This window comes from Pholcus phalangioides, unplaced genomic scaffold, assembly GCF_987345545.1.
Source record: "Pholcus phalangioides strain wild (caught in Gottingen) unplaced genomic scaffold, Ppha-v1.0 ptg000024l_1, whole genome shotgun sequence".
In the NCBI taxonomy this organism is placed as follows: domain Eukaryota; kingdom Metazoa; phylum Arthropoda; class Arachnida; order Araneae; family Pholcidae; genus Pholcus; species Pholcus phalangioides.
Genome location: NW_028301616.1, coordinates 26,247,662 through 26,262,284, shown reverse-complemented (window position 1 = coordinate 26,262,284; position 14,623 = coordinate 26,247,662). Strand labels below are relative to the sequence as shown.

General features: G+C 42.0%; 1 protein-coding gene across 1 annotated transcript in view; it reads left to right on the top strand.

The window, feature by feature from the left end:
* Nucleotides 1-3,505: 3,505 nt before the first annotated feature.
* LOC149069098 (lewis-type alpha-(1,3)-fucosyltransferase-like) overlaps nt 3,506-14,623 on the top strand; it is a 28,090-nt gene continuing 16,972 nt past the window's right edge. Inside the window, exon 1 of the mRNA XM_089251334.1 lies at nt 3,506-3,668. The gene's annotated coding sequence lies outside the window, so the exon portion shown is untranslated. The remainder of the gene's footprint in view (nt 3,669-14,623) is intronic.

Genomic DNA, 14,623 nt, shown 5'->3' with positions numbered 1-14,623 from the left:
TAAAGTGATCTGGAACTGTGACGTGGGCTGCTTCAGTGATCTGTAGATGTGCTGTGGATCATCTAAGTTATCTGTAAATACGCTGTGGGCACATGGGCGGAGATACGGGGAAGGGGGGGGCAATGTCTCATGCCCCCTTCCCCGTATCTCCGCTCATGTATCTTCCCCAGGGCCAAAGGTTGAACCGACTGATCTAATATTATGCTTATATATGAATTGACATCATTATCCCTCCATCAATCATCATTATGCTTCCTCCCCCAGACGTTCAAGTCTATCGCCGTCTATGTGTGGGCGGCTTGAGTCATCTGGAAATATGCCATGATTCTCTTGCTCAAATGATCTGGAGATATACCGTGTGCCACACACTTAAGTAATCTGTAAATATGCCGCGGGTCGCTGGAGAGATCTGTGAATGTGCTTCTGGTAATTTCCCCAATTTGAAGGAATATAGAGCAGTGGTTCTCAACCTGGGACTATATGGGGACCCCATGTGGTCTTTAGGAAGCCACATCTAAGAGAAAATCAAGTGGAAAGGAGAGCCCTCACAGGTGCCTAAGGGGGGCTACAGAGAGCTGGGAGGGGGGAAAAAATTACCAAAGAAAAATAAAGAACGAAATACGGTGGGACAGAAAAAGTGTGCCTACTTCAGAATCAGTAGAACCTGGCATTTAGCCCGAAATTCGGGCATGGGCCATTGTGTCAATTCACAACGAAAATGGCCGTCAAACCGAAAGATACCCAGGCCACATCGCCATATGGCAATATCGGCTCATTGTCCACTCCACACGGACTGGATACCTCTGGCAAATAAAATTCCCACAATGTCCAGGCTGTTCAGTTTGATGCCAAAAGTCTTGCACTGAAAGAACGCGTGATCTGAAAACATGGGCTCTTTTTTTGTTTTTCAATGTATTTTTTATAAGTTAAATTTTTACTTTTACATGGAAATGGTTCAAAAACTTCCACGACGAGAAGTGGACATGAGTCTGGGAGAAGATTCCGAGTTAATCCAACACCAACACCAAATATATGGCTCTCGCTCTGTCCCTTGCGGGCCGAGTTGATCCGGTCCGAGTGACAGTAATTTTGATTTGCGCTAAATATTTCAGCCCACGAAGCGATAGTTTTACAAGTCTTGTCTCCTGTGGTGTAGATCAGTGTTTCTTAACCTTTTTCAGCTCATGGCCCCCCTATGGATCACATTTTTTTCTCGTGGCCCCATGCCCTATCCATGACCCCCTCTACCCCTCATCCAATAGTGAGATACTTACTATTTTTTTTATTATAAATGAAATTTTTAGTAAATCAGATTAATCTCGAGAATCCTGGCTCGCTATGGATTCAAATTGTGGATTATCATCTCTCCCAGGAGTCAAACTATATGGTAAAAAACGGTCTGTGTAAAATACGGGACGATCCAACGAACCTGCACGATAAATCGACCCTTCCAACACATCAACCGTTGCTCTGGCGGCCCTCCATACTTAGCTGGAAATAACAGCTTACGTATGAAAATAGTAGTACCAGATCCCATATAGTGCAGTCAGTCCCCTCCCTCCATTATAGACATGGAGAAGCGGGTCATGCCCACATAGACCCCAAGGGTTAAGATGCCCCTGGCTCTATGGACGGATCTGATGGATTCTGAAAGTATAATATTTTACAACCTGTTTCCATGCCCCCCCCCCACATCCTAGAGCAGGGCCCCTGGGCTGGGATCTTTTGCGCCCCCCCCCACGACCACACGGGCCCCTTTATGATGAATTTATAGCGCGAAAAAGCAAAAAAATAGTGAAAATCGTCCCGGGCCCCAGAGCTGGAGCCTTGTCAGCCCACCCCTTGTGGGAGGCCATGCCTGTTCTACTTTTAAAGCTTTTCTCTTCATAGCTCCCTGACTCCCTTCACCACCTGCCATGGATCTCCTTGCTTGTGATTTTTTCCCCGCAGCCCCCCTAGAATATCCCAGGACCACGGGGGGGGGGGCATATGGCCCCAGGTTGATGGTAGCCACTGGTGTAGATGGTAGCATGCTTGCCCGGTATGCAAGAGGACCTGGGTTCGAGTCCCGGCGGAGACGTGATGACTTTTTTTTCCGAGTTAACCTCAGCATAATATCCGGAAAATAACTGTTTCCTTGATCACGAAGAAACCTTCGTAAAACTCAGAAAATGGAAATCTTTCAGGTTCAGAAAATGAAAACCATGAAAATTCGGAAAATGAAAACCATGAAAATTATGAAAATGAAAACCATGAAAATTCGGAAAATGAAAACCATGAAAATTATGAAAATGAAAATCATCAGAACTCAGAAAATGGAAATCCTTCAGATTCAGAAAATGAAAAAATAATAATTTCAGAATAAATGAAAGAAACAATTTTTTTGAATAAATGAAATAAATAATTTAAATTACTCAGAATTCTAAAAATTGATGAAAATTCGGAATTTATGAAAGAAATTACTGTTACCGTAAGTGCGGGAGGCCGCCCCAAAACGTGGGGCGTGGTGTGTAGCCCCCCCCGTAAGGGCGTCTCTGGCCGAATACGCCAATCTCTACGTGTCTACAGGTACTTCAAGCCGGGGCCGTAACTGGGAGGGGGGGTGGCAATTTTAGGTGGAAATAAAGAACACCGTTACATAAAATTAACGAATTTTGAAGTTTTAGGGCCGACAAAATAATGTCTGCCCCGGGCGGCAAAAATCCTAGTTACGGCCCTGCTTCAAATAATATTCTCAAATATCCCGCAATACTTTTCTGGGCCATTCCGTACGATGGCAGGTGCGTAACGTAAAAAAATAAAAATAGATATTTTTCAGTGGAGTATAAAAAGAACATCAACCTCTCTCCACGTTGTCTTGGTTACGCTCAATAATACACCATAAAAGTTAAAAAAAAAAAAAAAAATGGGAGAAGCACAGAAATACACTGTGTGTAAAAAAAACAAAAAAACTGAAGAGAATAGGGTGGGTTGGAGAAGAGATAGCTGGTGGGGCCCCATTCCTGCCCACACCACCCTACTCTCAAACACAGATCTTCTATCAATGGCCGCTATCCAATATGGCAGGTGGTAATACAACGAGAGGGACACGGGGCTGACTGGTAATACATGCATACTTCAACATCAGCGGCCACACCTATGTGAGAAGGATAAATGCCAATATTTTTTTTATATAACCTACGTAGACGCCATCTATTATTTTAAATATTAATTAGTTTTTTTAATTAATGAATTAAATTACTGGAATACATACACACAAAAAAAATGAAACCTTATAAAATGTATATAATATCCAGCTGCGAAACTTTTTCTTCTTTTTCCCTCTCAAGGCCACATTTGCTCACCTTTACCTAAACTTTTTTATCCCTATAAATGATCTTCTTTTCCCTTTTTATGATGACGTAATAAGCTATCGGCCAATCAGTGCTCTTTCGGAGGGACTTTTCTCTTTTTTCTCCCTCCCCCTATCCCACGTACTTATGTTTTTATTATCGCGGCGTTTCTTGATTGTTTTTGGTGGATACACACAAATCTCGTGGTTGTTGGAGAAGAGCGTACCCGATATTATACGCTCATAATACAATTGTTTGTTGTGGTTGTTTTTTTGAGAATTTTTTTCAATTGTTGGTGCTGTGCGTATAATTAAGGATGTTGATTATGACATGCAAGTACGTACGGTAATTTTTTAATTATAATTATTTTAAAATGACTTATCTACCTTTTCTCTGTGTGTTATCTTTATCATGGGAAGTGGTTGTTTTGATCTTTTTTTTTTTTCGGTGTTTGATTATGTAGTGCATAAATGCCCATGGCCAGCGGGCCAAATGTGGCCCACGACCTCGAACCTAATTTTGTAAAAATTTTCTAAGCGGCACGTATATAGATGACTAAGTGAGGTAAGGCACAATTCCAGATGACTTGAACAACTTACGACATAATTTAAGTGCCATTCTGTGATCACTCGAGTTACTCGCGGCCCATTCCCAGATCACTTGAGTGATCCGCGACACAGTTACAGAGCACTCAAGTGCGGTCCATGGTGCAGTTTCACATCGCTCTTGTTACCGGCGGCATATTATCACATTACTAAAATAGGTGGCTACACATTTGCATATCTCTTAAGTGACCAGTGGTGCAGTTTCAGAGCATTTAAGAGGCTTTCGATGCAGTTCCACATCACTTATGTTACCCGTGGCCCAGTTCCAGATCACTCAAGTGGCCTGCAGCCCATTTTCGGATCATTTAAGTGATCCCTGGCAGATTTACAGATCACGTAAGTTGACTGCGTGGTATGGTTTTAGATGATATAGGTAGCCCACGACACGTTTTCAAACGAATGAAATGGCCCGCACTTTCAAAAGTTGAGCACCCTTGATGTATTGGTTCTCAACCTCTCGGTCTTGGGAGTATTTTAGCGGGGCGTCACACGTGAAAATCAGGTGAAATGAGAGCCACAGAGCGCTGGGAAGCATTGAAGCTTTCCAGTGAAATAGTCTGGGAAAAAATGTGAACACTTCCAGAATCCATCAGTGCTGTCCATAGAACCGGGACCAAATCAGCCCATGTGTGCGATCATGGTCTTTGGGGACTCATGTAGTTTACACTCTTAGGAGGCCATATAACGAGATCCGATGATTTTCGAGTGTGGGCTGGGAATTTTGGAGGGCCCCCCCCCCCTCTATAGTGAATTTATAGCATGAAAAAACAAAAAAAAATAATCATCCCGGGCTGGAGCTCTGTCAGCCCTCACCTTCGGGGGGCCTCCAGAACATCACTTTTCCCGTTAACCCTTGACATTGAGATGGCCATGCCCACAAAGCAGCTCATTGAACTCTAGCCCAGGGTAATGTGTCGAGAGGAGCGATTTATTGTGTAGGTCCATCGGATCGTCCTGTAATTTAGACCTATTCCCCCACCCCATATAATGTAATTTGACTTGTGAGGAATGATAACCCCCTTTTTTTACTTCTGGATCTGTGTTTGGCCCAGGGTTAGAGATAAATCTTATTTTATAAGAAAAAAATTGTTCATTATAAATTGAGATCTGACTAAATTCAATCCAATAAGTATGAGGGGTCCCTTTCCCATGAGCGAATAAGACGAAGTGGGGGGGGGGGGGGTTGACTACGAGAAGAACATATAGTCAGAGGCCATGGGCTTAAAAAGAGGTTGAGTAACACTGGTTTAACTTTTTGGGGGTTTACAGAGAATATTTATGGGTTTAATGATATATGTATATATTCACGTACTTATTCTGGGAAAAAATTAGTATCCATTCTCATTATTGTGGGGCCGTCCTGTGCTGTGTCCGAGTGGGCTTATGTCTCTGACTATATGGGCAGTTCCACTTCATTCTGAAAGTAATCGTATTTTTCTCTCCATATTTCGGTTCCACCCGACACCTACACGCATTCTGCAGCAGAGCCCGTAACTTGGGTTGGTTCCCAGTCCAGATTTGTCACAGGCACTTGTACAATGAATTTATAGTGTCAAGAGCAAAAAAAATTTAAAATTGGCATTCATTTTTTTTTCACAGCGCTTTGTACCACCCCCCCCCCCCAGAAGCTTGCCACACTTGGAGTATCTCAGGATCACAAGGAGAAGGGGTCCTATGACTCTAGGATGGGAAACACTGGAATTGGAAGAGCTGTTCATTCGGAAGGTGCAGCCGTGAAACGAGTTTGCATTGATTACGTATTCCATTCACGGCATTAACTGCTTAATATTGATGGTATTTGAAGATACGATGAGAAAAATAATTTGGCGGCCCTCCAGAGTGCTGCGAAACGCGAGGGCGTAAAACGAGTTTAAATATATTGATTACGCATTTTTCTTTTTTTTAATGGCTGTAATGTCCTTTCAAACCGAGCACAAGTCCAGTCGCCATGGGCAATTTACTACCAAGTGCGTGTAATGCCGGATGGAGTAACACGTGTTCATGTTCGAGTAACACTCGTCCGCTTGATGTATCGCCAGATTATACTTTTGGGTGGACGAGGGACTTCTTGGAGTGGCACAATGTGGAGCACCATCAGGTTCGATAGGAAAAAAAAAAACTTCTCTTACCATTGGCTGGGATCGAACCTGCGGTCCATGATGGTAAGCGATCATCTTGCCACGACGCCACTTGTGATTGTAATTGCTTAATGGAGCCGTGGTTTAAAACCCCACATACAGTCGGCCTTCACTTAACCGGGTAACGAATAATCGGATACCCAGCTCATACACTGCTAAATTCCTCACGAACCAGAATTTCTCCCATAGAGACAATCATAAACTCCGCCCCCCCCCCCATTAATGTGATAACTTCTAAAACTTTTCCCCGCTTAATCAAATATTGGAATTCACACGAAAACTGTAAATACTATAAACCACTATGCACATAATATTCTTATTGAATGAAAAACTCAGAAATTGAGGAAATATGTGAACAATTAAATTTGTGAAAAATCTACGATTGGTGCACTGTAATGTCAGTTATCTTCAGTAAATTCAATTATTTTATTTTTATTTAGCTCATAGAGGGGGCGCCAACTTTTCAAATACAAATCTTTAAAAAAATCTGCACAAATGCCCATGGGCTTCATCATGCAATTTCTTGAAATTAGGAAAAATTACGCGAAAAAGAATTTTTTTGTAAAACAGATTTAAAGTTTTGAATGTAATAATAAAAACTCAACCTGAAATTGCCAAAGAGCATGGAATTTCCCAAGCTCGGGTGTCAAGCATTGCAAAAAATGTGGATGAAATTGAAGATTTGCGGAAGAACGGAAGCTTGATCAGAAAAACGGAAGAGGAAAATCTAATTTCGACTAATTTCTATTGCAATGGCATTTTTATGCTTGAAAAACCAAAAATGTGCATCGATCCAACCTCTCGCAATGATTAGAAGAAAAAAAAAACAGGAAATCGCCGAGATTTTGAAAACTCCAAAAATTTAAAAACATAATATAATTATAATTTCAATTTGAAATTTCATTGCTGTTGATTTTCTCTCTCGGCATTGGGCTAATTTGCTTTTAGAATTCATTTCGTCTTACGCGGGTTTCATTGGTAACAGCACGCACGGCATTTTACTGGCGAATCGTTGATCCTAGAGGCATACTTCCAATAAGGAAAAAGTATTCAAATGAGGTGTATATAAGTCAGACACGGTTTACTCGCATTTAAAGCTGTTATTCCCTAAAACTTAACAACACTCGCAATGTGTGGCCTTTTCGGCTTACTGTGATTTTGTAAACCGGAATCGAACTATTTTCGGTTTTTATGCTGTTCGATTATAATCACGAGAAGCCAATGAGGGTTACACTTTTCGATCGGTACTAATGCTACTTTACCACACACAAACATCAAATGTTAAAATTTCGAGGCAAACTTAACAGTTTTTTTAAAAAATATTTACTTACATCATACTATATTGGTTTTTTCATGCGGCACATTAATCAAAAACCGGTCACCAATTCCAATTGAATAATCATCAACAGTTGTGTTTTTTATTCGATAGGTGGCAGAAGGGGGGTTCCAGTTTAATGATGTTTCTCAATGTAAATGCATCCTGAAGTGTATAGTTATTTTCTAAAATGCATATTTTGGCTGATAAAATTTCATTTTTACCCGTTTGTTGGTTGTGGACAAAAGTAACTAAGAAAGGCACCATTTGTTCATTGTTAGTAAGATAAGATTATTTACCCAAATGAAACACAGCCATGAAATGTTTTTTTTCATGTCTAAGCTTACCCACAAAAACAATACAATGCCCGTGCAAATAATAACGGGAGGAGGAAAAAAAACAGCCCAGTCGAATTTGGTTAATTCGAAGTCCAAAAGTCACTGGAAAAACGTTCGAAATATCCCCATACTTTCCTGAATCTGTAAAATGACTACAAATTGCGCAACTTAATCATCAACAATCAATCACATAGGATAATAATTATAAATTATTAGAATTTTATCAGTAACGAAACTGTTTCCCAAATTTTAATAATTTGCAATTAAAATAAATTGATCTTATCCTACTACATTATTCCACTGTTCTGGAATCGGCATCAATACAGAATTTCTTGATCATGTTCAAAATTTTACGGAATCAAGTCACGATCACATCCATTGTGAAAATATTTCACATTTTTTTTGCTTATCATTCTTATGCTATCAAGGAAATATACTTTCATCAACGTATTACAATCTGAAGTTTCCGACACTTTCCATACTCTTGAGGATATCGAAAAGATTCGTATTTTCAATGTTACGTGTTACACCTATAAGTTCATCTCTAAGGAGGTTAAGGATCGTTAAGTTGAAAAGCGTATAATCGGTATTAAGTAATTGGTACACAGTCTCGATGCACTCCGGCCGAACAATGTTGAAATGGGCATTAAATTAGAAGAAAAAAAAAAAAGACTAGAGAAAAATAATTTGTAAACTTTTCCAACATACAGGGTGTTTCAAAAAGAATCACCCGATTTGAAATGCGTATAGACAGACAGACATGACCGCTGACCACCCAGAGACACCATCTTGGGAGGGTTTGCGCTCTTTCCCAAAGGGATGGACGGACTCCGAGAGAAATGCGTATACAGCCGAATACCGTTATAGCGAAAATCTTGTTTTAACGAACACTTTCCTGATTCACCCAGATATGTTATACATAGGAAAAATGTAAAAATCTGGAATTTCCTTTATAACGAAGTGATTTCTCCGGTCTCTTGGAGTTCGTTATAACGGGATCCGACTGTATTACGAAAAATATTGAGCATAGACACTTAAGATTAATTTTGTTACATGGCTAATCGTAAAGTTTTTTTTTTTACAAATCAAATTAAAGGTGCTCAATATGTGCACCTTGGGATGTACGGCATTTGTCTATACGGTAGTCAAATTCGTCCCAAACAACTTTTGCAAGCATGTTTGCATCCACTGCGAGTGGATTCCTGTGGACCACGTGCGAAACTCTGTCGGATGCTCTCCACATTTTCGTCTCGCGTGCGGGGACGGCCAGGGGACATCCCTTTACACAGACAAGCCGTGTCTCGGAATTGTTTGTACCATCGCTTAATGCTCTGAGCGGTAGGAAGTTCACCACCAGGGTGTTGTCGACGAAAAGCACGATGAACAGTTGTCACGACTTCGCGAAGCTTAGAACACAAAACAGTCAGTGCAGTCGCCTTCTTGACAAACACGGAAGTGGCGGCCGAAGGAAGAGCGTTAGTGCTACCTGTCGGCAACTGCGTGAAACTCGAGATTTCCGTTTTTCGACCTATACATTATTCGATCAAAACCTGAATAGTTATGATTTTTTAAAATCGGATGATTCTTTTTGAAACGCCCTGTATTATGATACCATATACAATCGAACTTGGTTAATTTGAAGTCCAAATTCACTGGGAAAAAGTTCGAATTATCCAATTATTGCAATGTCCAACCAATGCCCGAATTTCAAACATTGGCCTGCCAGTTCCCGATGTGGCCAGTGATTCCTGGCCAAAGTCCGATAACAAAACACATGATTCAGGATAACCGTCAAGTTGGCGTATTTTTTCGTGATAATTATGTCCACATTAGTTATGCCAATCCATCAAACCACGGTCACGATGCAGCAATCATTTTTTTTTCTCCGAAATTTGGCAGAAAAAACTTAGTGTTTAATAATTTGTATAATTTTTTTTCTCTTGTACCTCCCTTTTTTTTCTCTCGTCACATGGAGCTAATCCAATACAGTTGCTATATAGACATGTACCACACGTTGGCGATTAAAAAAAAATGGATTTGGCTCCTACCGGGGCATCTTACATCGAACTTTGGCCAGGGATCTCCGGCCACTTCACGAGATGGCCGGCCAAAGTCCAAATCATTTGTGCAATTAGAACTTTGGCAGTAATATACACTCATTGCCATAAAAATTTGCGCACCCAGAAGTCGTCGTCAAAATGAAACGAAATTTTACACATGTAAGTACTACGTTGATATAAGTAAGTGATTAGAAAATCCAAGAAAAAGGATCATTTATTGCAGAAAAAAGTACAGATGAACAGAAGTTTTAGTACTCTGTTGGACCCCCTCTAGCGCGAATGCACGATGCGATACGAGCGGGCATTGAGGCATACAAGTTCCGTATGATGTCCTGAGACATCTCGTTCCACAGTTACTGTAAATTCACCTCTAGTTCGACCAACCTCGTAGGGTGTCCAACTTGCCGTCCCAAATATGCTCGATTGGTGACAAATCTGGGGATACAGCAGGGAAGCGTGGTAATGTGGCGGAGGCAGTCTTGTGACATCCTTGCTGTGTGTGGCCTAGCATTGTCTTGCTTAAAAATGGCTCCTGGGAGCCCTGCCATGAGTGGCAACACATGTGGCTGAAGGATGTTATGGACGTACCGCAGGGCTGCCATTGTGCCATGGATCAATATTAGGGGTGACCGTGTATCGTAAGCAACGGCACCCCATACCATGACACCAGCTGTGGGAGCGGTGTGTCGCTGTAAAGCGAAGGCAGGATTGAAGCGTTCACCACGGGGCCTCCACACACGAACACGGTTGTCATCACTGCTCAAGTTGAATCTCGATTCGTCGCTGAAGACGACCTGGTTGCAGTCCAATCCCGTCGTGCTCGAAACCACTCCAAACGGAGGCGTTGGTGGGTGGGTGTCATTGGCAGCACACGTAATGGGCGCCGCGATACCAGATGTCCTTCAGCCAGGCGCCTTGCGATGGTTCGGGAAGACACAGGGGCCCGTAGTGAAGCTTCTGCCTGTGTCTGGATAGCGGCCAATGAGGCAGTTGGCTCTATGCGTGCGTTTCGGATGATGTGACGGTCTTCTCGACGACTGGTCTGTCGAGGGCGTCCTGAACCTGGTCACCGTGTAAATGACGTCTCTTCTGTCCACTGGTCCCAACACCACCTCACAGTAAAATCAGAACGGCCTAGTTGACGAGCTACTCGCCGAGCTGACCACCCAGCTTCCATCATCCCGATGATTCTTCCCCTATCGAACTCTGACAACTGCTCATATGGTCTTCGACGGCGGCGTAACGGCATGTCTACCTCAGCATTTCCTTTGCAAACGATTAAATACACTCCAGCAAGCTCTGCTTACCTGTTTTATACTCCAAGGAGAACGAAGTTCAACGCCCTCTAGTGGCATTACGCAATGCGCAATCACGCTGCATTTCTAATCATTTGCATATCTGCCCGACATGTACCTTCAGGCCAACTTTCGTTTCGATCCCACAATTATTTCTTGGTGCGCAAATTTTTATGGCAATGAGTGCAATAAAATATATATAGTAGAACATACAGTATATGTGTGTGCATATATACAAGTAAAAAAAGATATGCATGTAGATTATTCAACTATTAATTGAAGTAAGTTGAGAGAGAGAATACTTTGGGAGGTAAATAAAGTTTAAGAAGCTAAAATAAGTTTACAAAATATGGATGTTAAGAGTCTGAGAATGGCTAAGAATGGGAGAGAGAGAGAGAGAGTACTTACGTGTACAGTTTTTTCTGCACAGAAAGAACTCCCTATAATGTATGACGTAGCCTGATATTTTTTCATTCCTCACAGATGTCGAAATTCTGTGCTCAGAGCAACAACAGGTCTGTGCAGGTGAAATTAAAGAGAATGTGTCTACTATCTGGAAAATAAAGGACCCTTGGTGTGCCACCAAAAAAAAAAATTATTCGGCTCAGCAGAATTTTTTAAGCCGGCAGGGTTTCCTAAGCATAATGATGTTATTTCTTATTTACGCACTCAATATGCGAGAGAAGGAGTTGAAGTAGGGTTACCTGGAATTTTTCTGAATTGGGACATGCACGCACATCTTTGACTATGTTCCTTACGTATGTTTACAACAGATAGCGCCACACCAGCAATTGTTTTTCAACCAAACCAAAACCACACTTCCGGTGCTTTTCAACGGAGGGTGTTTATTAATTATCAAGCATTGAGTGCTATTTCACTCATTTTGTTTGTTTTTGAGGCAGATATTTCAGCTGCGAATGAAGCCGAGGCGGACATCTTCAGCTTCGAATGGAAGAGACAATTTTTTTCAAATTATTCTGCTCTTGGGAGGGGAGTCGTCCCCATCGCCCCTCTCTTGATCCGTGCCTGAGCGAAGGCGGACATCGTCATTTAAGAATGGAACGAGGGGCAGGCATCTTCATCTGCGAATGAAGCCGAGGTAGACAATAGGATCATGGCCCCCCACAAGGGGTGGGCTGACAAGGCTCCAGTCCTGTGGCCCGGGGTGATTTTAATCATTTTTTTTGTTTTTCACGCTATAAATTCATCAAGGGGCCCCGTGAAAGTCTGGTCGGGGGGCCCATAAAAGATCCCAGCCTAGGGGCCCTGCTTCAGGATGTGAGGGCCATGAATAGGACATCTTCAGCTTCACTCCATGCAGGGAATGGAGCGAAGGCAGGTATCTTCACCTACGATAAAGGAGAAGTTAGAAGGCATCGTCAGTTTCGAATGGAGCAGAGGCAGCCGGATCCAGGGCGATGTGTCGGAAAAGCGACTTATTGTGTACGTTCATTGAATCATCCCGTACTTTATGGGACAGACAGATTGTCCCCCTTTATCATTCGGCTCTTGAAGTTAAGTGATCGCCCCCGCACGTCTTAATCGGCGCTTGATATCATGCTATGCTTCTCGTCTGATTAGATTTTTCTTAATTAAGAAAAACTGTAATTAGGAGCTTTGTCTTTTGTTGTATACTTGTTGCATGAGACACGACGCGAGTTATCTACAACTCGCATTGTTGAGATCTCTTGGTCGTGACTATTTACCTCGCGCACAACACTAATGTGTCATAGTTGGGTGATTTTTCGTCATGCATGAAGTGCGTCCCACTTTTTTCCCCCCGGCATGCAGAGATTGTAAAAACGTATTGAAACCTCGTTGATTCATGGGGGGGGGGGGGGGAAGAAGGTTGATAGATACAGAATATATATTTTTTTCGATCCATTACGAAATTATTTTGCACATCCGACGAGAGGTCCAGGCTTTAGCTGGTACGAAGCGTTCATTCAGCTGCTCCAGCCAGCACCTCCTAGTGATAGGCCTCCGCACGGGTTACCACAAACGTCATTCAGACTAACTAGCCAGTTCGCCACATTTTAAAACACAGCATCAAATTTCGTTTCTTCTTATTTTGGCGTAGAATCTTCCTGATTGGTTCACAAATACCGCAGTGATTGGATGTAGGGCATAGAAATCGCCAATTCTGAGCCCGATCATTTGTTATCCTCGCAACGATGATACTGGCACGAGCAGACTGCTTACTGACGTCACAAGCAGCGAGCGGAGGCCTTCTATCTCTAGGTGGTGTTGCTCCAGGCTGCAAATATACTATGGCCCCCGTAAAACAGTGAAATAATTTCTAATTACTTAACATTAGCAAATGAATTTTTAACAATAAGAATCTAGAATGCGGAAAATAACCATATTGCTGACATTGTAAAAATAAGGAGAAAATTCAACTGCAAGCTATGCACAATAAAGACAATGCCAATGAATGAATGAATGAACGCCAGGGGCTCTGCCACTGGACTTATCCCGTTTCCGAGATCTCTTCCAGCCCAGCTTCGTGGCAGAGTCTGGAACAAAGTGAGTGCACCTAACAGTCTGAGTGTGTAGCTAGTGTTGTGCTTGATATTTCAGTGCTGCCATCTGTACTTCAAATTGTGAGTGAAGTGTAATGATTGAATATTTGTTACGTTGTAGGCCTGTTGCTCTCTGTGGCGAGACTTTTTAACGGGGTAAAGACAATGCCAGAGAAAATTATGAAAAAAATGAAATACATGATTAACCGTTTAAAGGCCGAACTATGAACAAAGTCACTTATTGTTTTGAAATTTGGAATTTTAGGTCCTTTCGCATGCCTATACATGGATGAACTTTGAAATTTTAAGAAAAAAATTTTTTTTCTTTGTTTTTCATAATGGAACATTGGCACTTGGGGAGAGGTGAAAGCGGAAACTGGTATCGCCTATATTCTAACGATTATTCCTTTCTGGAGTACAATTATCACACGAAATTTTCTATTTTCTACTACAAATTCGATTTCGCAACCACATACATGCTGGTTTTTTAACATAAAAATGATTGCGGAAAATTCAAATTTTTTTTTCTAATGTCCGTGATAAAAGAAGGAAAACATATATATTTGATGGACCCGTTTGTCACATTCGTAGCATTTACACATAGTTTTTTTTGGCAAACCGCACACCGTCCTTTCGTCGGAGACAATATAATGGCCATCAGATTACCTGACATCTTTGACAACGTGGACCTGGATAAATAGGGATCCGGAACTTTCGCCCCCGACAGCTTGTTCCCGACATCTTGCCCCTGGGACGTTTCGTCCCCGTTACATTTGACCCCCGGAAATTTCGCCCCTGGCGCGTTTGGCCCCGAAAAATTCACACCTGACATTTCACTTGCCCTGAACGTATGAGTGATTGACTGTGTAGTGACCGTGTGAGTGACCAAGTGAGTGTGAAATGGACTGTAGGAGTGCGTTAGTGACCGTACAAATGACTAATCGAGTTGCAGAATGACTCACCACGTGAGTGACCGTATCAACTAGTGTGCAATTGACTTTATGAGTGAATGACCGAA